At 37.8% G+C, this 19,643-nt stretch overlaps 1 pseudogene; it reads right to left on the bottom strand.

The window, feature by feature from the left end:
* Positions 1-9,099: 9,099 nt before the first annotated feature.
* On the bottom strand, positions 9,100-19,234 carry LOC110712791 (annotated as a pseudogene).
* Between the last annotated feature and the right edge of the window lie 409 nt (positions 19,235-19,643).

Here is a 19,643-nt window from a genome sequence, read left to right as displayed (position 1 = left end):
TAATATAGTACTATAGATTTGTTTCTTCCATTACCCTGCAATTAATTACTTCATATTTTATTAATTAATTACAAATACTCCCTCCGTCCCATAATATAGTTTTTGTTTTCCTATTTTGGAGATCCAAAACATTGTTCTTATTTCTATTTTTGAATAGTATGTAAAGTCTATTATACCCTCACTTTTTTAACATTATTCATTGTACTTTCTAATTTACCCCTTGAATTTTGCACATGCTTTGTACTTTTTTCCACTTTCTCTCTATAACTTTTGTCTAATATTGTATTTTTCACTTTTATTAAGGTACTTCATTCACTTTTTCCTCCTATTTCTTAAATACCGTGAAAAAACACAAACAGGAATTATATTATGGGACGGGGGAGTAATAAGAAACGTTGTAGGAAAAAAAAAGAAAAAAAAACTGTAATTCGGTCCATGTTGAACCAATTTGTCCCGACCTTAAACGCATAATTAAAAATTGTTATCAAAGATCCCGAATTTATAACCCAAATATGAATTATCACAAATCCATATCCAAACACACCGAGAATTGTATAAATCATACACTCACATTATTCAAATTAACACCACAAAATTATGTATTTATTAGATTTGTGGTTTTCAAATTCTTGTATCAAATTAGTAAATCTTCAAAAAAAAAAAAAAACACACACACACAATTAAATTACGTGAAGAACTAAAAACATAATTACTCAGCATAAATCCAGATTTAAAAGTAATTAGCTTTAGTTTGTTAAAAATCAATCCAAACTAAGAATAGAACCAAACAAATAAATATAAACAAGGAATTTGTATGATAAACAAAATCAAATCAATCAATTAATTAAGCAAAAGAAACAATAGTAGATGAGTAAAAATACCTGGAAAACGAACAAGAGACTACACGAAGAAGTTAAGGATTTTTATTATTTTATTTTTTTTTCTAATTTTGTTTTTGTGAGAGAATGAATAGTCGATGTAGAGAGCCCAGAAGTCAAAGTTTTTGTAGACAGAGATTCATATTTGGTTTGGACTAGGAGTTATAGGTTTTTTTTTTTTTTTTTTTTTTTTTTGGAAAGAACACAGAGCTCTATATTAGATAAAATCCATTTCCGCAAGCCGTAAAATGCCTTCCGAGAATGGTTCAAAGCAAACACGTTCCATAGAGTTACACAAGTTTGATCTAGCTACTAAATGGGCAACGGTATTCCCACCCCTCTTTTACATGGCTACAAGCAAAAGAATGTAACAAAGAGCTCAAATGTATAATGCGATCAATAAATAAATGAAGATAATTGAAACCCGCTGCTTCTGCTTCACACGCTGAACCAGACCAAGAGAATCGCTTTCGACCCATACATTCCCATAGCCAAACCGGATTGCAAGCACCATACTTCATCGCAGCTGCCTCTGTTAACAATACATCCCATTTTCCTCTGTACTTTTGGACACCTGTGAAGATAATGCTGCCTTCATGGTTTCTAGCAACTACCCCTATTCTCACCTTTGCCTCATTCATTATTGCTGCATCCACATTGATTTTAAGCACCCCCTCGCCTGGTTTTTTCCATGACCTTCTACTGCCTACTCTACGCTGACAGGCTATGTTAGTTACTTTGGAAGAGTAGGCCTGGTAGTCTTGAACGTACCTCACAAATTGAGTAGCCAACTGTTGTGGATCATGAGTTGCCTCCTCAAATAACGATTTGTTTCGGCTAGTCCATGCAGCCCACGCAAGGGTAGAGAAGAGGCTAAGATCATCTCTGGAAAGTCCTTCGAGCATATTGGCAAAGGTTTCTGGGAAATCTTCATTTAGTTTGGCCTGAACCTCCTCCCATATTTGACAGTGAACCCAAATTTCCTTCACTTTCTCACACTGGAATAATGCATGGGCTATGGACTCATCAACATTATTACAGCGTTGGCAAGTTTTTGTATCCCTGATGTGCCTTCGGTAAAGTTCGGTGCCAACAACCAGGGTATTGGTGCATGCACGCCAGAGGAATTGTTTCAATTTCGGAGGTCCGGCTAGGTTCCACACACCTCTCCACACCCTATCATTGATCACAATGTTCACATTTCTTTTCCCTAACAAACCCATCCAATATGCTGATTTTACATAATAAACACCAGAAGAAGTCAGGTTCCAGAATAAAGAGTTGGGTACAGCAATATCAACCAGTGGGATTGCCTTAACAGTTGCAATTGAAAGGAATGGTGTCCTTCCAACAAGTGTATTCTTCTGATAGAGGGTTCAAAATTATTACGGAGCTAATTCTTCAGTAAGGTCAAGTGATCGGAATGCCTAGGTGAAGGCCGCTTCCGATCAGTAATATCGAGGTACAATTGATATTACAGCTTGATCTTAACTGAACCCTTCGGGTCGAACCCAATCGAATCACCGATCCGAGACGACGAATTAATCCGAAAGTGATCGGAATGCCTAGATGATGCGTGAGATGCTAGCACCAACGCCAGCACGCACCAGCAAGCACCAGCGACAGCACGAGCAAGCACCAGCGCTGCTGCTGGGCTTGTGCTAGCATGCTGGGCTAGCTGGCACAGTCAGCTGGCGTGCTAGTTGGCAGCTGGCCAGCAACCTTAGGTGATGCAGTTTTGTGAGGGTGGGGACCAAGGCTTTGGGAAAGCCTTGGGGAGCAAGGCATTGGTCCCCCCACCTCTCCATGGTCCTCACCTAATGCTCACTCTCTCCCTTTGACACTTATCGAATTGTGATTGCATTTATTTATTAATTTATTTTAGAAATAAATTAATTAGCAAATTAAACATTCTCCCACATTGGTTGGGGAATGAAATACAAGGGTTCATTTCTCTATAAATACCAAGCTTGGGTATTGGGAAATGAACAACCTTGAGTGGAATTAAAAAGGCAACTCTAAGAAAGAGTAAACCTTTGATTCGTAAAACTCATAGTTATTTTGTCCGGGTATTGACTAACCTTCAAGACTTAAGACACTCAGGTCGGGTCGAGGGTGCGATCCGTCGGAGATCTCGTCTTTTCGGGATTTTGAAGTAAGAGCTCTTTGGGAGCGAAGCACGCGTCAAAGGTATAATTCTTGTTCTTAATCTTATTTGATTAAGTTTATTATGCTTGTTAATTGCTTTAATTAAGGGGCGGGTCTTGGTGGGTTTCCTTCCGCGTAGTGTCGGGTCACTACGAAACCCTACAGCAATATTATCCTCTGCCATATGTAATGCTAAGGCTGCCTCATCCCAACTACCTGTACTCGTATCAATCAGCTCGGACACATACAATTCTTCATCATGGAGGCCGTTTGGAGGGGTTACAGGAGAGCCATTCTCACCACTACTAGGCAGCCAGCAGTCCTTCCAAGCCCGAATACTTTTGCCATCTCCCACCCTCCTACACAATCCTTCCTTTAACAAAGCTCTAGCTCCCCAAATACTCCTCCATGTGTAGCTGGTACAATACCCACGGTGAGCCTCCAAAAACTTCGAATTTTTGAAATACCGGGCCTTTAAGACTCGATAGAGAAGTGTGTCATTCCCTTGAACTAGCCTCCAACCTTGTTTTGCCAATAGAGCTTAATTGAATATTTTAAGATCCCGGAAGCCCTTGTCGCCTTTAGCCTTTGGAAGGCATAAGTCTTCCCACTTCTTCCAATGCATCTTATTCTCCGCACCATTACCCCACCAAAAACGAGCCAAGATAGTGTGCATTTCATCAATAAGTCCGTCCAGGATTTTTAAAATTCCCATCAAGTAGGTGGGTATTGATTGTGCTATAGTTTTGATGAGTATTTCTTTCCCTGCTCTTGAAATAAACTTTTCTTTCCATCCCTGCAGCTTCTTCCAGATACGGTCTTTTAAGCCTGCAAATATTGCTTTTTCCGACTTCCTTTTCACTGTTGGAATGCCAACATACCTTTCATGTTTATCCACTTATTTTACCCCTAGCTGATTACATATATCCTGTTTCCTGCTAACAGAGACATTCCTGCTAAAAACTGCTTCCGATTTATGAAAGTTGATTTTTTGCCCGGAAGCACGTTCATAAACCTGTAATATTCGAGCAACCTCTGAGCACTCCGCAACACTAGCCCGGGTAAACAAAATACTATCATCCGTAAAGAATAAGTGAGAGATATTAGGAGCACCATTACAGATTTTCGCCCCATGGATAATGCCTTCCGTAGATGCTTTTGATAACAGACAAGAAAAGGCATCAGCAACCAATAAGAATAAATACGGGGAGATAGGGTCACCTTGTCTGAGTCCTCTTTAGGGTTTTACATTTCCTATCATTTCTCCATTTAGTTTAAATTGAAAAGAGTAACAGGATAAGCAATTCATGATTTTTTGAATCCAGGAGTCTCTAAATCCGAACTTCACCATAGCCTTCTCAACAAATCCCCACTCTACCCTGTCATAAGCTTTCATCATATCCAATTTGAGAGCTACAGTTCCATGTCTACCTTCCCCTTTATTCTTCATGGCATGAAAGACTTCAAAAGCAAGCAAACCATTATCAGTAATTTGGCGCCCGGGGACAAAAGCACTCTGTTGGGGGGGAAATAAGTTTGGGTAATAGCGGTTTCAGGCGATTAGCTAGGAGCTTGGATATGATTTTATATATGACGTTGCATTGGCTAATTGGTCTGTACTCGGTTCTCCTTCTTGGATCATGACATTTAGGAATAAGTACAATACAAGTTTTATTAATTTCTGAAATGTCCATATGATCGTGCCACCAACTAACAACAAAATTCACAACATCATTTTTAAGAATATGCCAAAATTTTTGGTAGAATAACACATGCATACCGTTAACTCCCGGCGCCTTATTAGGATTCATTTCAAAGAGAGCACATTCCACCTCATCTGCCGTCGGTTCCCTGAATAGATCATCATTCATTGCCTCTGTAATGCCATGGGTAATACCCCCCAGAACCTCATCAAAGTCAACTACTCCCTCCGTTGTAAAGAGTTGAGAAAAGTAGTTTGTGACTACCTCTGAAATCCCTTTCTTCTCTTGAGTCCACTACCCATTTCGATCCTCCAACCCCACAATCATATTTTTTGCCTTTCTTGCACTTGCCTTGTGGTGGAAAGGCAAAAAATATGATTCTTCAAGCAGTTGCAAATGATTAATTTCCTCCAATAGCTCTCTACACCGCGCCAATTTAATGTTGTCCATCATGCCCACTTGCGCAACCCGAAGCTTCTCCTCTGCTATTTTTATCCTTTTCACTATATTGCCAAACGACTTATTAGCATATCTGCTCAGCTCCGAAGCTAGAGAAGCTATTTTCTCCGGCACCGAAAACATTGCATCACCTCTCCAGGAAGCTTTAACGATTTTCTCACACTCCGGGCTCAATAACCAAAAGGACTCAAATCTGAAAATTTTCTTCTTCTCCTGTTTTCCTCTCTTATCCCTGCCTTAAGGATAATGGGGGCATGATCGGATCTCTTCGGCATGATCGGGAAATGGTGCACCTCATAGGCTGGGAACAAGTCGTTCTTGTACCAGAGTGTCCATAGTTAGTCCAAGTTGCCATGTATATATGTTCCCCTTAAACTGCAAGTCTCATACATGCACCTCGTCAATGGCTTCCCGAAATCCATCAATGCATCTCTCCCTCCGCGGTACTCCACCTCTCTTCTCATTTTCACTCAAAATTTTATTGAAATCTCCAAAGTATATCAGTGGACCCGGGGCATTTTGTTTCAGAGACTTCAATAATAGCCAAGGTTTATACTTATTGGAATTTTCTGGCCATCCGTGCACCCCTACCGCCCTCCATTTAACCACATCACTTCCATCAAGAATATCGACTGCTATATGATTATTGGAAAAGGAGACTACACTCACCTTTAAATCTCTCCACCATAGACCTAATCCTCCTGCCAAACCAGTACTACTAACTCCAAAGCCCTCAACAAAACCACATTTCCTCTTTACACTTTCAAGTCTGCTAGCATCAATTTTGGTTTCCATAAGAAACACCAAATTCGGCATCTCCCTCCAGCACCAATCCCGGAGAGAACTAACTGTCCGGGGGTTGCCAATCCCCCGACAGTTCCAGCTAAATATTTTCATTGTTGTTCACAGGGTGGGTTGTTAACCACCTCCGCTACTTTCGTTTGTAACCCGTCAAACTCGATATTTTGCTGGAACCTTCCTCTCTTACTGCTCACCATCTTCTCCTCACCCTCCCCTCCTTCCACATCCATTTTGTCCACTAACTTCCTCTACTCTCTCGTCAATTTTCAGTAAAATCTCCATCACTTTGCACTACGCCCTCCAAGCTACTATTCGTAGTCCCCTTCATTTTATATTTAGCTCCTCTCTTTCTCCTGGATCCCGCATACTTATTTATGTCCCCCCTCATATTACCCACATTGAAATGCATTAGTGAATCGACCTGGTTTCCTAGATCATTTGTTGCGTTGAACTTCTCTAGCCATGAAACGTCGAAATCCTTACTTCCCATATCGTTCATAACATTCCTTGTCCATAGCTCTTCATTCCTCCCTGTCTCCCCTTCTTCTACCTCCTTCGTATCTCCCTCCATCGCTTCATTCACTTCCATAATAGCCCCATGCTCCTCCACAGGGATCCGTAAACCTCCTCCCAGATTATCCCCCCTTCCCTCCTTATCTTCATTCCTCCCTTGCACATTCACCCTTATTTGACTTCCTTCCTCGCACTCTATTAGGGCTCCCGGGATTTTAAGAGCGTTGGCCACCATCTCCTTCACATTATCATGCTGCCTAGACTTTGGGATAAAGTTCAGTTTTTTGGCTGCCTTCATTTCCTTGACCTCCAAGTCTTCCTGAGTTTTCCCCCTCATCGGGGAAGCCTTTAACCACGCTCCCCAGCCATGACCATTCACGTTCGAATCATCAGATATTGCTGTGCAATCTCGTTCCCTATGCCCCATAATTCCACATGAAAAACAAAGAATGGAAGTCTTTCATACTTCAAATTAATTTTGACTATATTACCTTCTCTAGTCAGAAGGTTTTGGTATCTCCGTAACGGTTTATGCTCATCCAACAACACCTTAACCCTACGACTTTTGGAGGTTGCTATAGTATCCTCCTCGACCTCAATCACTTCCCTCATCTTTCCCGCAATTGTACGAACATGGTTATCAGTGCGACAATTGAAGGGGAGATCCTCCAGCCTTATCCAAAACGGAGAGAAGTTCAGATCGACATCCCTCGGTTGTTCCCCTCCAGCAATCTCGTTATGGATTAGGAGATTTTGTTCGAAGCACCACGGTCTTCTCGACATCACTTTCTCCTTATCCCGCCAGTGAAGAAATTGGAATGCGTATAGGTTAATTCCAATGTTCCGAATAATCACCCTGCCTTTCAATGCCCATGATTGAGTAATGGTTCGTTTGAAGGCATCCACATTCACGCCCCTATCAGTGAGGAGCCTTCCAATCAGCAACAATGAAACCCTAATTTCCTGATCTTCTATTTCTATGTCACCAACATCAACAACCTCCTCCTCTTCTGCGCTAATATTAAGGGAAGCATATCGGTCAACCAACTCGTCTGCCATCGTGCTTGGAAACCGTGACTGGAAATCACGGTGGAAAGACCTCAATCGTGAGGTGGGGTTTCCTCTCTCTCAAGGTAGGGTTTCCTCTCTTTCAAGGGAGATTTTACCCAATATCTTTTTATTTTAAGAACATCCGTAACAAATACTCTGTAACAAATTATATTCACTTTTGCTAATTTTTTGGGTTGTCAAAATAAAAATAATTTGAATCTTTTATCTTTATTTTTATTTTTTTGTATTTGTAACAAAGTTTGACTATTATTATTACTACTTCATACTCTTTTCGTTCTGTAATAATCGCAACACTTTCCTTTTACATCCATTTCACAATAATTACAACACTTTTTATTTTGGTAAAAATCCAATATTAATTTATTACTCCTTCCGTCCAATAATTAAGTGTTCGTTTTTAATATTTCACAAAAATTAAGAAAAGTGAATAAAGAATAAAATTATGTGTTTAAGTACATTGAGAATAGTTACAAAGAGTATTATATTTTGTTTTTTTAGTGAATACAATAATGAAATTACATCTAATTTATTTGTTGGTTTACTAAGGTGACTAACGCGCATGATGCTCTCGCTATAACTTGTCGTATTCGGGGAGATCTTTCGGTTTTACCTTAAATCACAAATTTGGTTGTTGACATATTAATGAGGAAAAGTACATAAATAAATATTCTTAGAGGATGTTTGTTTAGAGGGATAAAAGAGGGGATAGGATAAAAGAGGAGGGATTTAACAAGCCTTTTGTTTGTTTAGAGGGATGGGGATTATGAGGGGGGTTAGGAGGGGGATTAAAAAAAGGGAGTTATCCCTCCAAATTAATACAACTAAGGGGGTGGTATAAGGGATGGGGATTAAATTTAATGGATAAAAGACATTTCTACCCTTACACTTTGTTTGGATAGAAAGAAATGGAAGGAAAAGAAGAGAAGAGAAAGGGAGGGGGATAAATTCTCTTGTTTGGGTAAAGAATTGGAGGGAGGAAGGGGAAGGAAAGAAAGGGATCTATTTTCCCTCTCTCTTTAATAAGCATAATCCTTCCAAAATTGGAGAGATTTGAAAGAAAAATAGAGCTCACCTCCCCCTCCCTTTCTTTTCCCTTCCCTTCCTCCTTTTCCCCTCCCCTTCCTTTCCTTCCTTCTTTGCTATCCAAACAAAGCATTAATGAAAGAGAAAGAAGAAGAGAGTGCAGAAAGGATAGTAAGGGCAACTTTGTTTTTTTATTAGTTATTCCAATCTAATCCCAAACCATACCAAACAATGGAATACACTATATTTATCTTTATCCCATCTATTAATTCCACCTTTTTATCCCACTTAATCTCATCCCTCCTACCAAACGCCCCATTAGGGTATAAATGTCCTCACATTATTTTAAGAGTTCAAAAGAAGTGGCAATTAACATTAATAACGGCAAATAAGAAAATATACAAACTTATGATCTTTTGAGGCAGATAAGTAAATAACGGCAAAGTTAACGATTGGATGTTGACCCAGGTAATTCAAAACCATAAAACGAACTTTCACTCTAGTTACCAGTCAAGTACTCAAATTGATTTCTGCTGAAGATCTATGGAGAGAAAATTACAGGCATTTGATTCTGCAAAACACAGTGAATTGATCTGAAAGACAGTTAACATTATGGTGTATGACCGTGACAGTATAAGACATCGCTTGAATGTTTATCTCCTCATTAAAGGATAATGTTTCAAAGAATCCTTGTCATACAAAATTTGTATTAAACTTTTTCTTTGGGGTCTGGAGAAAAACACAAGGATGACACTATTTGTACCACTATCTAGCCCTATTAATGTGATGGAACTCTTGAATATAGCAGCGAGAGTTCATCGTTCATGAACTTTCGGATTGTATCATAGTAATGTGACACAAGATTAAAAACTGTGCTATAGAAGCTTGGAGACTGAAGGCTTCAAAGTTCATCTTCCATATCATCATCATCGTCACTTTCAGCTTCCTTTTTTGAGCCACTGCACAAAACAGGAGAGATTAAAAAGGTTTCAGGAAGATGTAATAGAAGCACAGTTCCAGCAAATTTAGATAAGGGTTACCAAGATCATTTTACAGATAAAAGTCAAATATAGGTAAGTTCAGGTAAATTCATCATAGGGCCACTAAGTTCGCATATGTTCCAATAAGTTCATACAAATTTAATTTACTTCTAAACTTCAACTAATAGAATTAAACATAAATTGGGAAACGGACAGAGGAAGACTTGGTCCAAAAGTTCAATAAGCATCATGACAAACACAATAAGTTAACTAAATAAAGCTGTTGACTACAACGGAAAGAAAAAATAGTTAAAAAGAAAAAACTAATAGAAAAAATAGGGTAATCAATATTCATCTAAGATAATCAATTCTAGGATAAAGAGCAATTTGTTCTCTTTAAGTAAGAAATGTGTGAGGCGAAGAATCAAATAGCCATTTGCAATGCACCACCAAGAACCCCCAGACAGGATGTAGTGTAGTGTAGTGATTTGATTTAACAATTAGCTTCAAAAAGAAGATAAGGAGATTCTGTCGCACACCAGTTATCATCGTTGCTGTTCTCTCCCTTCCTCACCTTCGGTGCCAATTACTCTGCAACCTTCCTAACCACACAGCATTTTTGTTTTACTGTACAGCCACCATTTCTACCCTTGCCATTCTTTCCTCACCCTTCTTAGGCCTCACTGCCTTCTCATGCAATGTGCTGATCTAGCACAGTGGCTTATGTCTGGAATTCTAGTGGTTCACTATAACCTATGAGGCACACAGTTATTGGCAAGGAGATAAAATTGAACCACCAAATGCCCAGAATAGGCCATTCCAGTCTTCAGCAATCATGATGTGAGCAAGACTAGCTATGGACACACCAAGAGAGAGGCATATCAGTGACAGGAATGAGGTAAAACATGGGGAACAGGAAGGGAAGGTGCCTGCCTGCTGGGTGATAAAATGTAGATTCATAGCGAGTAGGAATAGGATGACAGAGAGAAGTTGAGAATAGGGTGATGATGGGGTGTGGAGCTGGGATATCCCTAGACGATGAGGGAAGGGATCAAGGAAGAGGAATAAGAAAGACCGAAAAGGGTGGGGTGTTTGGGTGGGGGGGGGGTACCATTTCTAACTATCACATTTGTAATTTTCCATTCAGTTCCACTCCGGATGAACACGCAATATCATTATCGTCAACCATAACCTTAGGATTCTTCTTTTCCAGATATGTTTCAAAATTCCATCAATACTTTACATAACCAATAGTAGAAGGTCCAAACAAGCCTATCAAATCTTCTCCCTCTTCCCTTTTTACTTGTCTATTTATAACAACCACCACCTGGATTATCCTTACCCCTCACATAGTCACATCTCTAGCTATGAAGCTTTTGATTGCCATCATTAAGGTTTTGTCTATTTTAAAATAAAGCAATCTGGGCCTTGGCAGCTAGGCTAGTCCAGAGTTCCAGTAAGAAGGAAATGCCAGTGAATTTTCAAAATTCAAAATCATAATTGACATAAGTGAAGAAAAAACACAGGGAAAATCCCAGATGAGTTTACTTTAATTGTATAGACATGGTCATCTTAAAGTCTAAGTGACTCCTGCATAGTACCACAACCCTTTCATAGCTATTTGTAGGGATCATCGATGGAAATGTTACAAAAGTCCATCAGTGTGAAAATTGTAGACTACAAAGAGCCCTAGTGACTCCATTATGCTTCTGGTAGTCACCAAATTCTTAAAATAATAGTCAATCTCCACTCTCCAGGGTCATATTTATTCAGCTCTATCTACACAGAGTTGCAAATAGCTAGAATGTGCATCACTAGGGTGTATTCAACAATCAAACGAGATACAGAACCTATCTCCAAGCAGGAAGAACCTTATTAGTTACCCGTCCAGGCTAATACAAATGTTTCTCATTCATTTGCTTATAAATTGTGGAATTGCTACAAAACTACTTCACACACATGCTGCTATAATGTTTCAGATATTGGAGGGATAAAATTATTAATGTATCACAGAAGAGTGCATGGGTACAATTGCCCAAATATAAACCACTCCAAAAGGCTGCTTAGGGGATTGATCCTTGTGGTAGCTGGCTTGCTGCTGTTATCTCCGTCATCATTGTTTTGAAATTTTACAGCAGATTCTAATCTGATAACTAAAACACCCATTCTCATATGACTAAATGGTAGGAATATCTTCTACAATGTATTTGGCCTTAATTTTTAAAAGTCATAAGTGTGTGAAATTTGAAGCTGGGTAGCCTTGCTAGAGATCTTCAGCTGGTGCTTGAATAGATTGAATAATATACAAGATAAGTTACTAATATCTTTATGAATAAGACTATAAGAGTAAACCTGCTGGAATTTTGACCACTGGAAGACTAGAACACTGCTTGCAGCTTAGATGTTATTTGTTGTTATTGTTGCTGTTCTGTGCATTAAAATTCAATGTTTTTTTTCACTCCAAACGGCTAGACACTCATTCTCAAATATTTTCTAAGAACAACTACACCACACTAGTACTTGTTAAAATCTAATGCACTCGGCTTCACTTCCAGAAAACTCCAAAGTTATTTTACTTGACTGGATGAAGCTGGGCAGCCTGGCTTGAGTTTGTTGGCTGTTAAATGAGTATATAGATAATGGTCCCTGCCCAAGGACTACACTCCAAGTTTTCCTAGAACCAAGACTAGGATATCCTACCAATATAGCAGTACACTTATCAGCACTCTTTTTGATATTCTTACCAAAAATAAATTTTACTACCTCTGTCCCATTTTTCAGTGCCTGTTTCTCATATTTCACAGGATTTAATGCAAATGAAGGAAGTATAAAAAACATGCGTGAAGCACATGGAAATAATATAAAAATTACTACATTTTGTTTTCTAGGGGAGACAATGATGAAAAAGCATGAGTGAAGTACATGTGGGCACCAACTTTGAAGGGTATTTAGGAAAGTTTAGTATGCAAAAAGGTATAAAGTGGAGGAATGTAGGTAATTGTCCATAAAACAAAAATAGAAATAGGCACTCAAGTTTGGGACACTAGAAAAGGAAAACAAGCACTTAAAAATGGGACAAAGGGAGTACTTACTAATGGTACAAGATATATCCAGATGACGATAGCATTTAGTTCATAATTACCTAGTCTTTCTGCAGTGTTGGCTAAGATCCTCGCATAACACCTTGCCCACAGCTGCAAGTTCAACAGACCCATTTTTTATCAACTCTGCCAACTGCAACACCAATGAAAAGTCAGAATGATCAATGTACAGATATTCCACATGAGTGGATTCAGAAAGAAGTGAACCAGAAACTTGCCTCATCTTCAGTTTGCTCCAGCAACCTACTCCATTATAATATACAGAAATTAGAAATCAATTTCCTTAATCCAACAGAAAATAGGTAAAAATGTTCGTGTCACCAGAACTAACCTTCCACAATAGGATGATATATCTTTAGAATGTGCTCGGGCTTCTTGCTTGCCTAAAAGCACACATGAAAAAGCCAGTTTCATTGATAGTAGTTTAGAGACCATATAGGACATATACTGAGATATGCAGGTTTAGTTGACATCCACAGAGGCACACACCATTGAGGGATGAGGATACATGCATAGGTCCACAACTATTTTTATTTATGTTTATCTAATATACTAATTTGGCATAAGCCCACACAACCTCCCCCCCCCCCCCCCGGGTTTAAAAAAACACAGCCAAACAGAGAAGACAGATCCGCTAATGTGAAAACATTGCCAAAATTCTTGCCCTGTATCACTCTCTTTTCCCTTTCTTCTAGACCTAGTCAAAAGAATTAGAATTATATCCAAATACACTACTCCTCAACAAAATTCTTTAACTGGGTTGAAGTACTTCAGAAATATACAAAGGAAGAAAATTACATCAGATGCAGTGACAAAACATGAAAACTGCTGCTTTTTTTATATTGTTCCTCTTGTAAAAGGTTTTGATGCTCTGTCCTTGAGGGAGATCCTGATACTATTTTTTTTTTCTTCTGTTGTTAAAAATGTTGATAATAGAAAGGGGTGTAGCTCATCCCCCTTCACTCAATGGGTAGATGAAGAAGTTGGAAAGTATGGTGTCATAACTCATAATAGCCACAACAAGAATGCAGAGATAAGGAAGTTATTGTTGTTCATTCCAGTGGCGTAGTGGTAGTTGGGACTCTTGGAGACAAAGGTTAAGGAATCGAACTTTCATACCAATTACCAAAAACCTTTGTCCTAGTTGGGGGTCAACTACCAACTATCATTGCTTAGATAGAGATAGGATACTATTAACTGTGTGGATGCTCAACATTGTCTTTTTTTAAGTCATTCGGTGCAGGGTTTCCTCACTTCAAAAAGGGGTTGGGTCCTTCAACTCGTTTTTCTTTGGGGTGCATTTAGCCTCTTTCGCGACCTTGTAGTGACATTTAGCTTCAAAATGTCTAGGGAAAACCTATGATCCTATGAAATGGGATTTCTTAGAAGATAGATGCCTACCCAAATTCACTTGGATTATAACCATTGTAACTTCTCTTTCTATTCCATATACCATCTCCGTAAGAATTCTTCTCTGGGAATTGTGGCTTAATATAAGGTAAGGAGGCCCTCTTTCTCCCTTGTTCATTGTCATTGCTATGAAATATTTGTTTAGGCTGCTTGGATATGTTGGTGGAAAATTTTAATTTTTCTTTTCATTATAGAGAGATGTGAAGGTCTGAATTTGAGCCATTTGCATTTTGCTTATAAACCTTCAATGTTCTGTCATGGAGGCTTTAGTCTATTTGGTGGATGCTTAGAACCATTGCTTCCTCCTTTCATGCTTCTGGTCTCTGTGCTTATATTAACTCCAAGCCTAATATTGTTCTAATATACCTCATGAGTTGATCAATAGGGTTGTTGATATATTTGGAGACTCCGGGTTCTCTACCTTTTGGTTATCTCTATATCCTCTAAGCAGCTTCATGTTGCTGATTGTGATATCTTTCCTGAGAAATAATATCTAGAATTAGAATGTGAGGTTCAAGGCACATATTTTATTGGCCTTCAGTGTCCACTTTACCTAATTGTGTGCAAACTAAAGTGGTGGCGGTCTGCAGGCAATTCCTTTGGAGTGGTAAAGTCTATTATCCTAGTTGCTTAGGAATTTATTTGTAACTTTACAAACTTTTTTTTTTTTTTTTTTTTTTTTTTTGGGGGGGGGGGGGGGGGGGGGGGTTATGATCTAGGTGCTTAGGGAATTGGGTATATATGTCTAATATGTTGCAGGTAACTTGATAATCTATAGGTCAAATGAGTAAGCATGTTATCTTTAAGAAATTTCAATAGAAGGAATTATCGTGCTCCCTTTGATGCCAGTTGATATTGGAAAAAAGTTGTAAGATCATAAAGAGATTGTTAGAAGAAATAGGAGGATAAGGAATAAGAGGGTCCGGATATATATTCTAGGCACATAACATAGCCGCTTTCCTAATAGATTATTATCAACCCTCTACAAAACAATGGGGATATCACGATAAACCTATTGGGATACAAAGAAGAGACAATTGATTTTGGTTGTTTATCAAAATCAATCAACAAGAAGTTTGCATACAAGTCTTCGTCAAACCAAGGGAAAATACTCTAAAAAGAATTTCTCTAATAAAAAAAGGAAGCCCCAAAATTATTTTTCTCGTAATCATCCATCATATATGTCACATAAACTCTTTATTTTAAAGAGCATATGTGAAAAGCAGTTGATAACCAACAAACATGTCTGTTCACAAAGAAAACCATTCAAAAATCACTGATAACAGTCAAATTTGAATATTGCCCGGTCGGGCATGCAACATATCATGGAAAAACTTGTTAAAAGCTGTCAACACCCCGCCAAGTCATACCGGGCTATGTTGCCTAGTTGGGCTCGCATAATCTCAGCAAAACTAAGATGATAGGCGAAATCCTAACTTGTGCTCGCCTAACCGGACAAATCACAAATCAATTGATTTTGCCTTATTTTGCCACATTTTGCGTAATTCTCTTTTCATTAATACTATAATTATTATACTAATCCTTCTCAACTCCTGGCAAAATATAAATCTCATATATGAACCATAAGTATATCTATATATATGTTCCAACAGAAATTTGCACCAAGTTACTAGGCAAGTTATGGATTACTTATCCTAGGGGGTGCACTATTAAAACTTTAAAGTAGATGCTGTTGGCTTAAATCTCAAGTGCAAAGAGTTAACTGGCATGTTCAGGTTTGGAACAAGCTTAATGTCCCTAAGCATACACTTCATGTGTGACTGCATTTATAGTCAGCAATGTTCAACTGCTGTGAATGATTGGCTGCAAGTGAGTTACAGAGGATCTGACTTGAAGCTCATGCTCTAATGAATTTGAAAAATATATCAAGGTATTAGGATGCCAAGAAAGTGATGCTGTATGCCATAGCTGCTATTGTTTAAATGGTTTGGAGATCTAAAAATAAGGCTTTCTGGGATTTTGGTCCTACTAAGGAAGAAAGGACTGCTAAAGATGTATTATAATTTGGTCATTAATAGAATTAAAGCTATCATTCTCCATTAAAACTACAAGGGTTGACGGAGAGTGGTTTGAAATGTTGTAACATTTTCATCCTATGAAAATTTAGTCTCTTTTGATGTTTGAGTTGAGTTGAGTTGATCCCTATCTAGTAGGTACCTCCCCCTCTTTAATCTTGGTTTGTTTAATGCATGGATTGAAAAAAAATAAAATCCTATAGTGATACTTATAATAGAGCAGAGGGAGAGAAAAAGGATGAAATGACACTAATCTAGCAAGTACTGATACATACTAATCGTGAGTTTCTCCCAGTTGTTAACTTTGATCCACTCTGGTCTTTTGGAATCAAACCTGCATCGAACAAAAGTAATAATTTGCAATTAGCCCAAGTCTCATTGTTCACCACGCCAAGCAAAATCATCCTCAAGATAACATATAAGTATGACTGGAAACTTTGATAAGTGAAAAAAAATAACAATAACATTGATTGCTTAATGGAGCTGAGTACACAAATCGAATTGTGGATGGATTTGTTGAAAGCAAAAAGGGTAGATTTTAAAGCCAATCCAAGACTCACCTTTTGAAGAGTGTAATCCTGCATCTTTTTCACAAAGGCCATCCAGTAGTTCAACTACTCTTAGCTCGCTTACTCTAGAAGAAATTGCAAAAAATATAGATCATGCAGTTAGACATCACTTGCAAATATAGAGTAAATGGCTGTGAGCATAAGCATGGTCCATTAATGGAAAGAAACTATAATCCCAAATTTCCAACCCTGGAAAAGAGGCCTATTTAATACCAAACTCAATCTAGATTGTTCATGTAGTTTGGCTACTTATGGCTCGACAATGGGTATATCTCAACTCTCTCCTCATCGTATGGGTCTATCGTTTTATCTCAATTTATCTCTCTTTCCCTAAGATACCGTGCATGCCCTCCACGTTGCAATTAAAAGAGAACAGAGGTAGTTTTTTTTAAATAATATACATAGCCTCATGAAAGTACTTAAGATAGATGATATGTTCAATAAACAATACATACATTTAGCAATTATCCTGATGAAACCTTAACCATATCCAAACTCAGTTTGTAGCACAAGCTTGAAGATAAAATTTTAAAGTATAAGGGTTAGTTTGGCATAGAGTCTGTGGGATAATACCTGTAATCAATCACTTTTCCTCTACGCTGTCCCTTTGAATCCAAACGATTTCTCAAATCCAAATGATTCCTTGGTTTCTCCTGAATTATATTTTTTTAAGAAATATTATGTTTCATAAAAGTGAATATTTAATGAAATTTATATTATGCAAAGCAATACTTCAAAGATACAAAAGTGCCATGACAAGCAATGAAGCTTGTATTAATATAATGTTGAATGGTGAACTCTCAACACAATTTATTACTTTGTAAACCTCAAATGACATGATACACAAATGTATTTATTATTTTGCAACTGGACGTATATGTATATACATCTGAGGTGTTGTGATCACCAAAAAATGACAAGGAAGCAATCCAGGAGATTGGGTGGAGAGAACTAATAATTAGTTACAAAAAATTACATACGTGCATACCATTCCATCTGAAGACTAATAGTCAAATAATCAAGTGTAGAGGTGAAAGGGGATAACAATGGTTCTGCAATTACCCAATTTTAGGTTTAATAAAATAAAAAAAAAAAAAGTAAAAAAAAAAAGCATATTTTATTGTCAAACTTCGATGCAAGGAGTCAAGCAAGAAGTGCATTGATAGGAATATAGGTTCACACATGAATTATGGTGTTATGCTAAAAATTGAGTTACCACAATTGAGGATATGGATGGCCAACTTGCTTCTTTGTACCCTATATCTCATATATCTGCTCCGGAGATCTTGTAGTCTGATAAAGTTCATGGAATCATATGGTTTCCAACATATCATATCAAGTGTAGTCATAAAAATGCTACAGGTGTAAAGTGCATGCCTAAACATAGTCCAAGCACTTAACACAGACAATATGCATAGTATATAATCTGGATAATCTCTATCAAAAATTCTTGTCCAGTTTAGAGGAATGTTTGTGCTTGGAAACCGTCTGTGCCTTATAACTTCAACAGAGTTTTTTGCACGGATTGTAGATACTAGGATCCTAAGCAAGAATAATTTACCTAATTTCCTAATACTCCTAACCTCGCCAAGACCATGCCATGGCCAGTTTCATTAATTGACAAATGACAACGAACATTTCATGACTTTCTTGTAGGAAGCTGCAAAAGCTTCTAAAGCATATAGATAGCTGGCTCACTCTAAATTACAAGTTAGACAGCTGTAGTACGGGTATTCCAAATTCTCTAATCTTTCGGAAAATATCATTAAGAAAGCTACATCTGTTTCTTTTGTCCATATGCAACATACATTTATGAAAAGATTTCATCAATGAAGCCCCAAAACACCAATCAATTACGATAGCCACCCTTGCAAAATATATTTCTTGAATTCATAATAAATAAGACAAGGCCAACAATTTAAACTTCCTCTCCTCTCCTCTCATAAGATACATCCAACATAATATATTATAATGCCAATCAAAACAGCCAAATTCGATTATAGCAAGCTTCATAATTTCTGTTACAAATCCCTGACCGATAATTTCGCAACATGAGTAATGGCCAATGAGATTATAGAGAATAGTATTCACATAAAACCAGAGTTGAATAATGAAATAAAATTGAAACATAATACTTTGCAACCACATATTAAGAGCACAAAAGTAAGAAAATAATCAAATAACAAGAAATACAATAAAAAAAAAAGTGAAATTGCTGGTGCTTACATTAGCAAGCCCATGCTCCAGCTCTTCCTGCAAGATTGAAAAAAAACAAAATTCAGAGAACAACGAATCATTTCAATTTCTCAAATTGAAAGGAAAATTCATTGATTGAGACGAATTATCAATGCAGAATTGCAGATCTACAACACTATCAATTGAAAAAGAGATAAATGAAAAGAGAGAGAGAGAGAGAGAGACCGCAACAGCATGGCAAGCAGCGCATTTGTCGTCAATGGAAGCAGCGAAAGTTAGGATGGTGAAGAATGTGGCAAGCCATAACCAGGATGCCGCCATTGTTGTGTAAGCTTCAGATGTTCTGCTCACCAACACTGCTATATTGTTGGAAGACGACTCGATCGACTCACTAGTCGTCTAGTACTATGTAGTGATCAAAACAATTGAAATTTGAAATTGTTGAATGGCAAAAAGGTTAGAAATCCAAAATTAGAGTTGAGTCTCATAGGGCCGTGTACAGGTCCAAAACTATCGAACTCCAATGGGATATATTAGGAAAAGAAGGTTGGAATTATTTGTCCCGATTGAGGACAATATCGGTATGGTTTTAACGTTTGGACAATTGTTTTGACCACATGAAATATATTGTTACTATCAACTTTTTCATATTCTTTACTATTAATCATATATGTCAATATCAAACTAATACATTGGTACGCATGTAAGTTTGACAATGTCAATTACTCAAAAATCGAGGAAATAGAAAATAGTTT

Source organism: Chenopodium quinoa, unplaced genomic scaffold (assembly GCF_001683475.1).
Source record: "Chenopodium quinoa cultivar QQ74 unplaced genomic scaffold, ASM168347v1, whole genome shotgun sequence".
Classification (NCBI taxonomy): domain Eukaryota; kingdom Viridiplantae; phylum Streptophyta; class Magnoliopsida; order Caryophyllales; family Amaranthaceae; genus Chenopodium; species Chenopodium quinoa.
The sequence above is the reverse complement of the archived record's forward strand: the minus strand, read 5'-3'. Positions and strand labels throughout refer to the sequence as shown.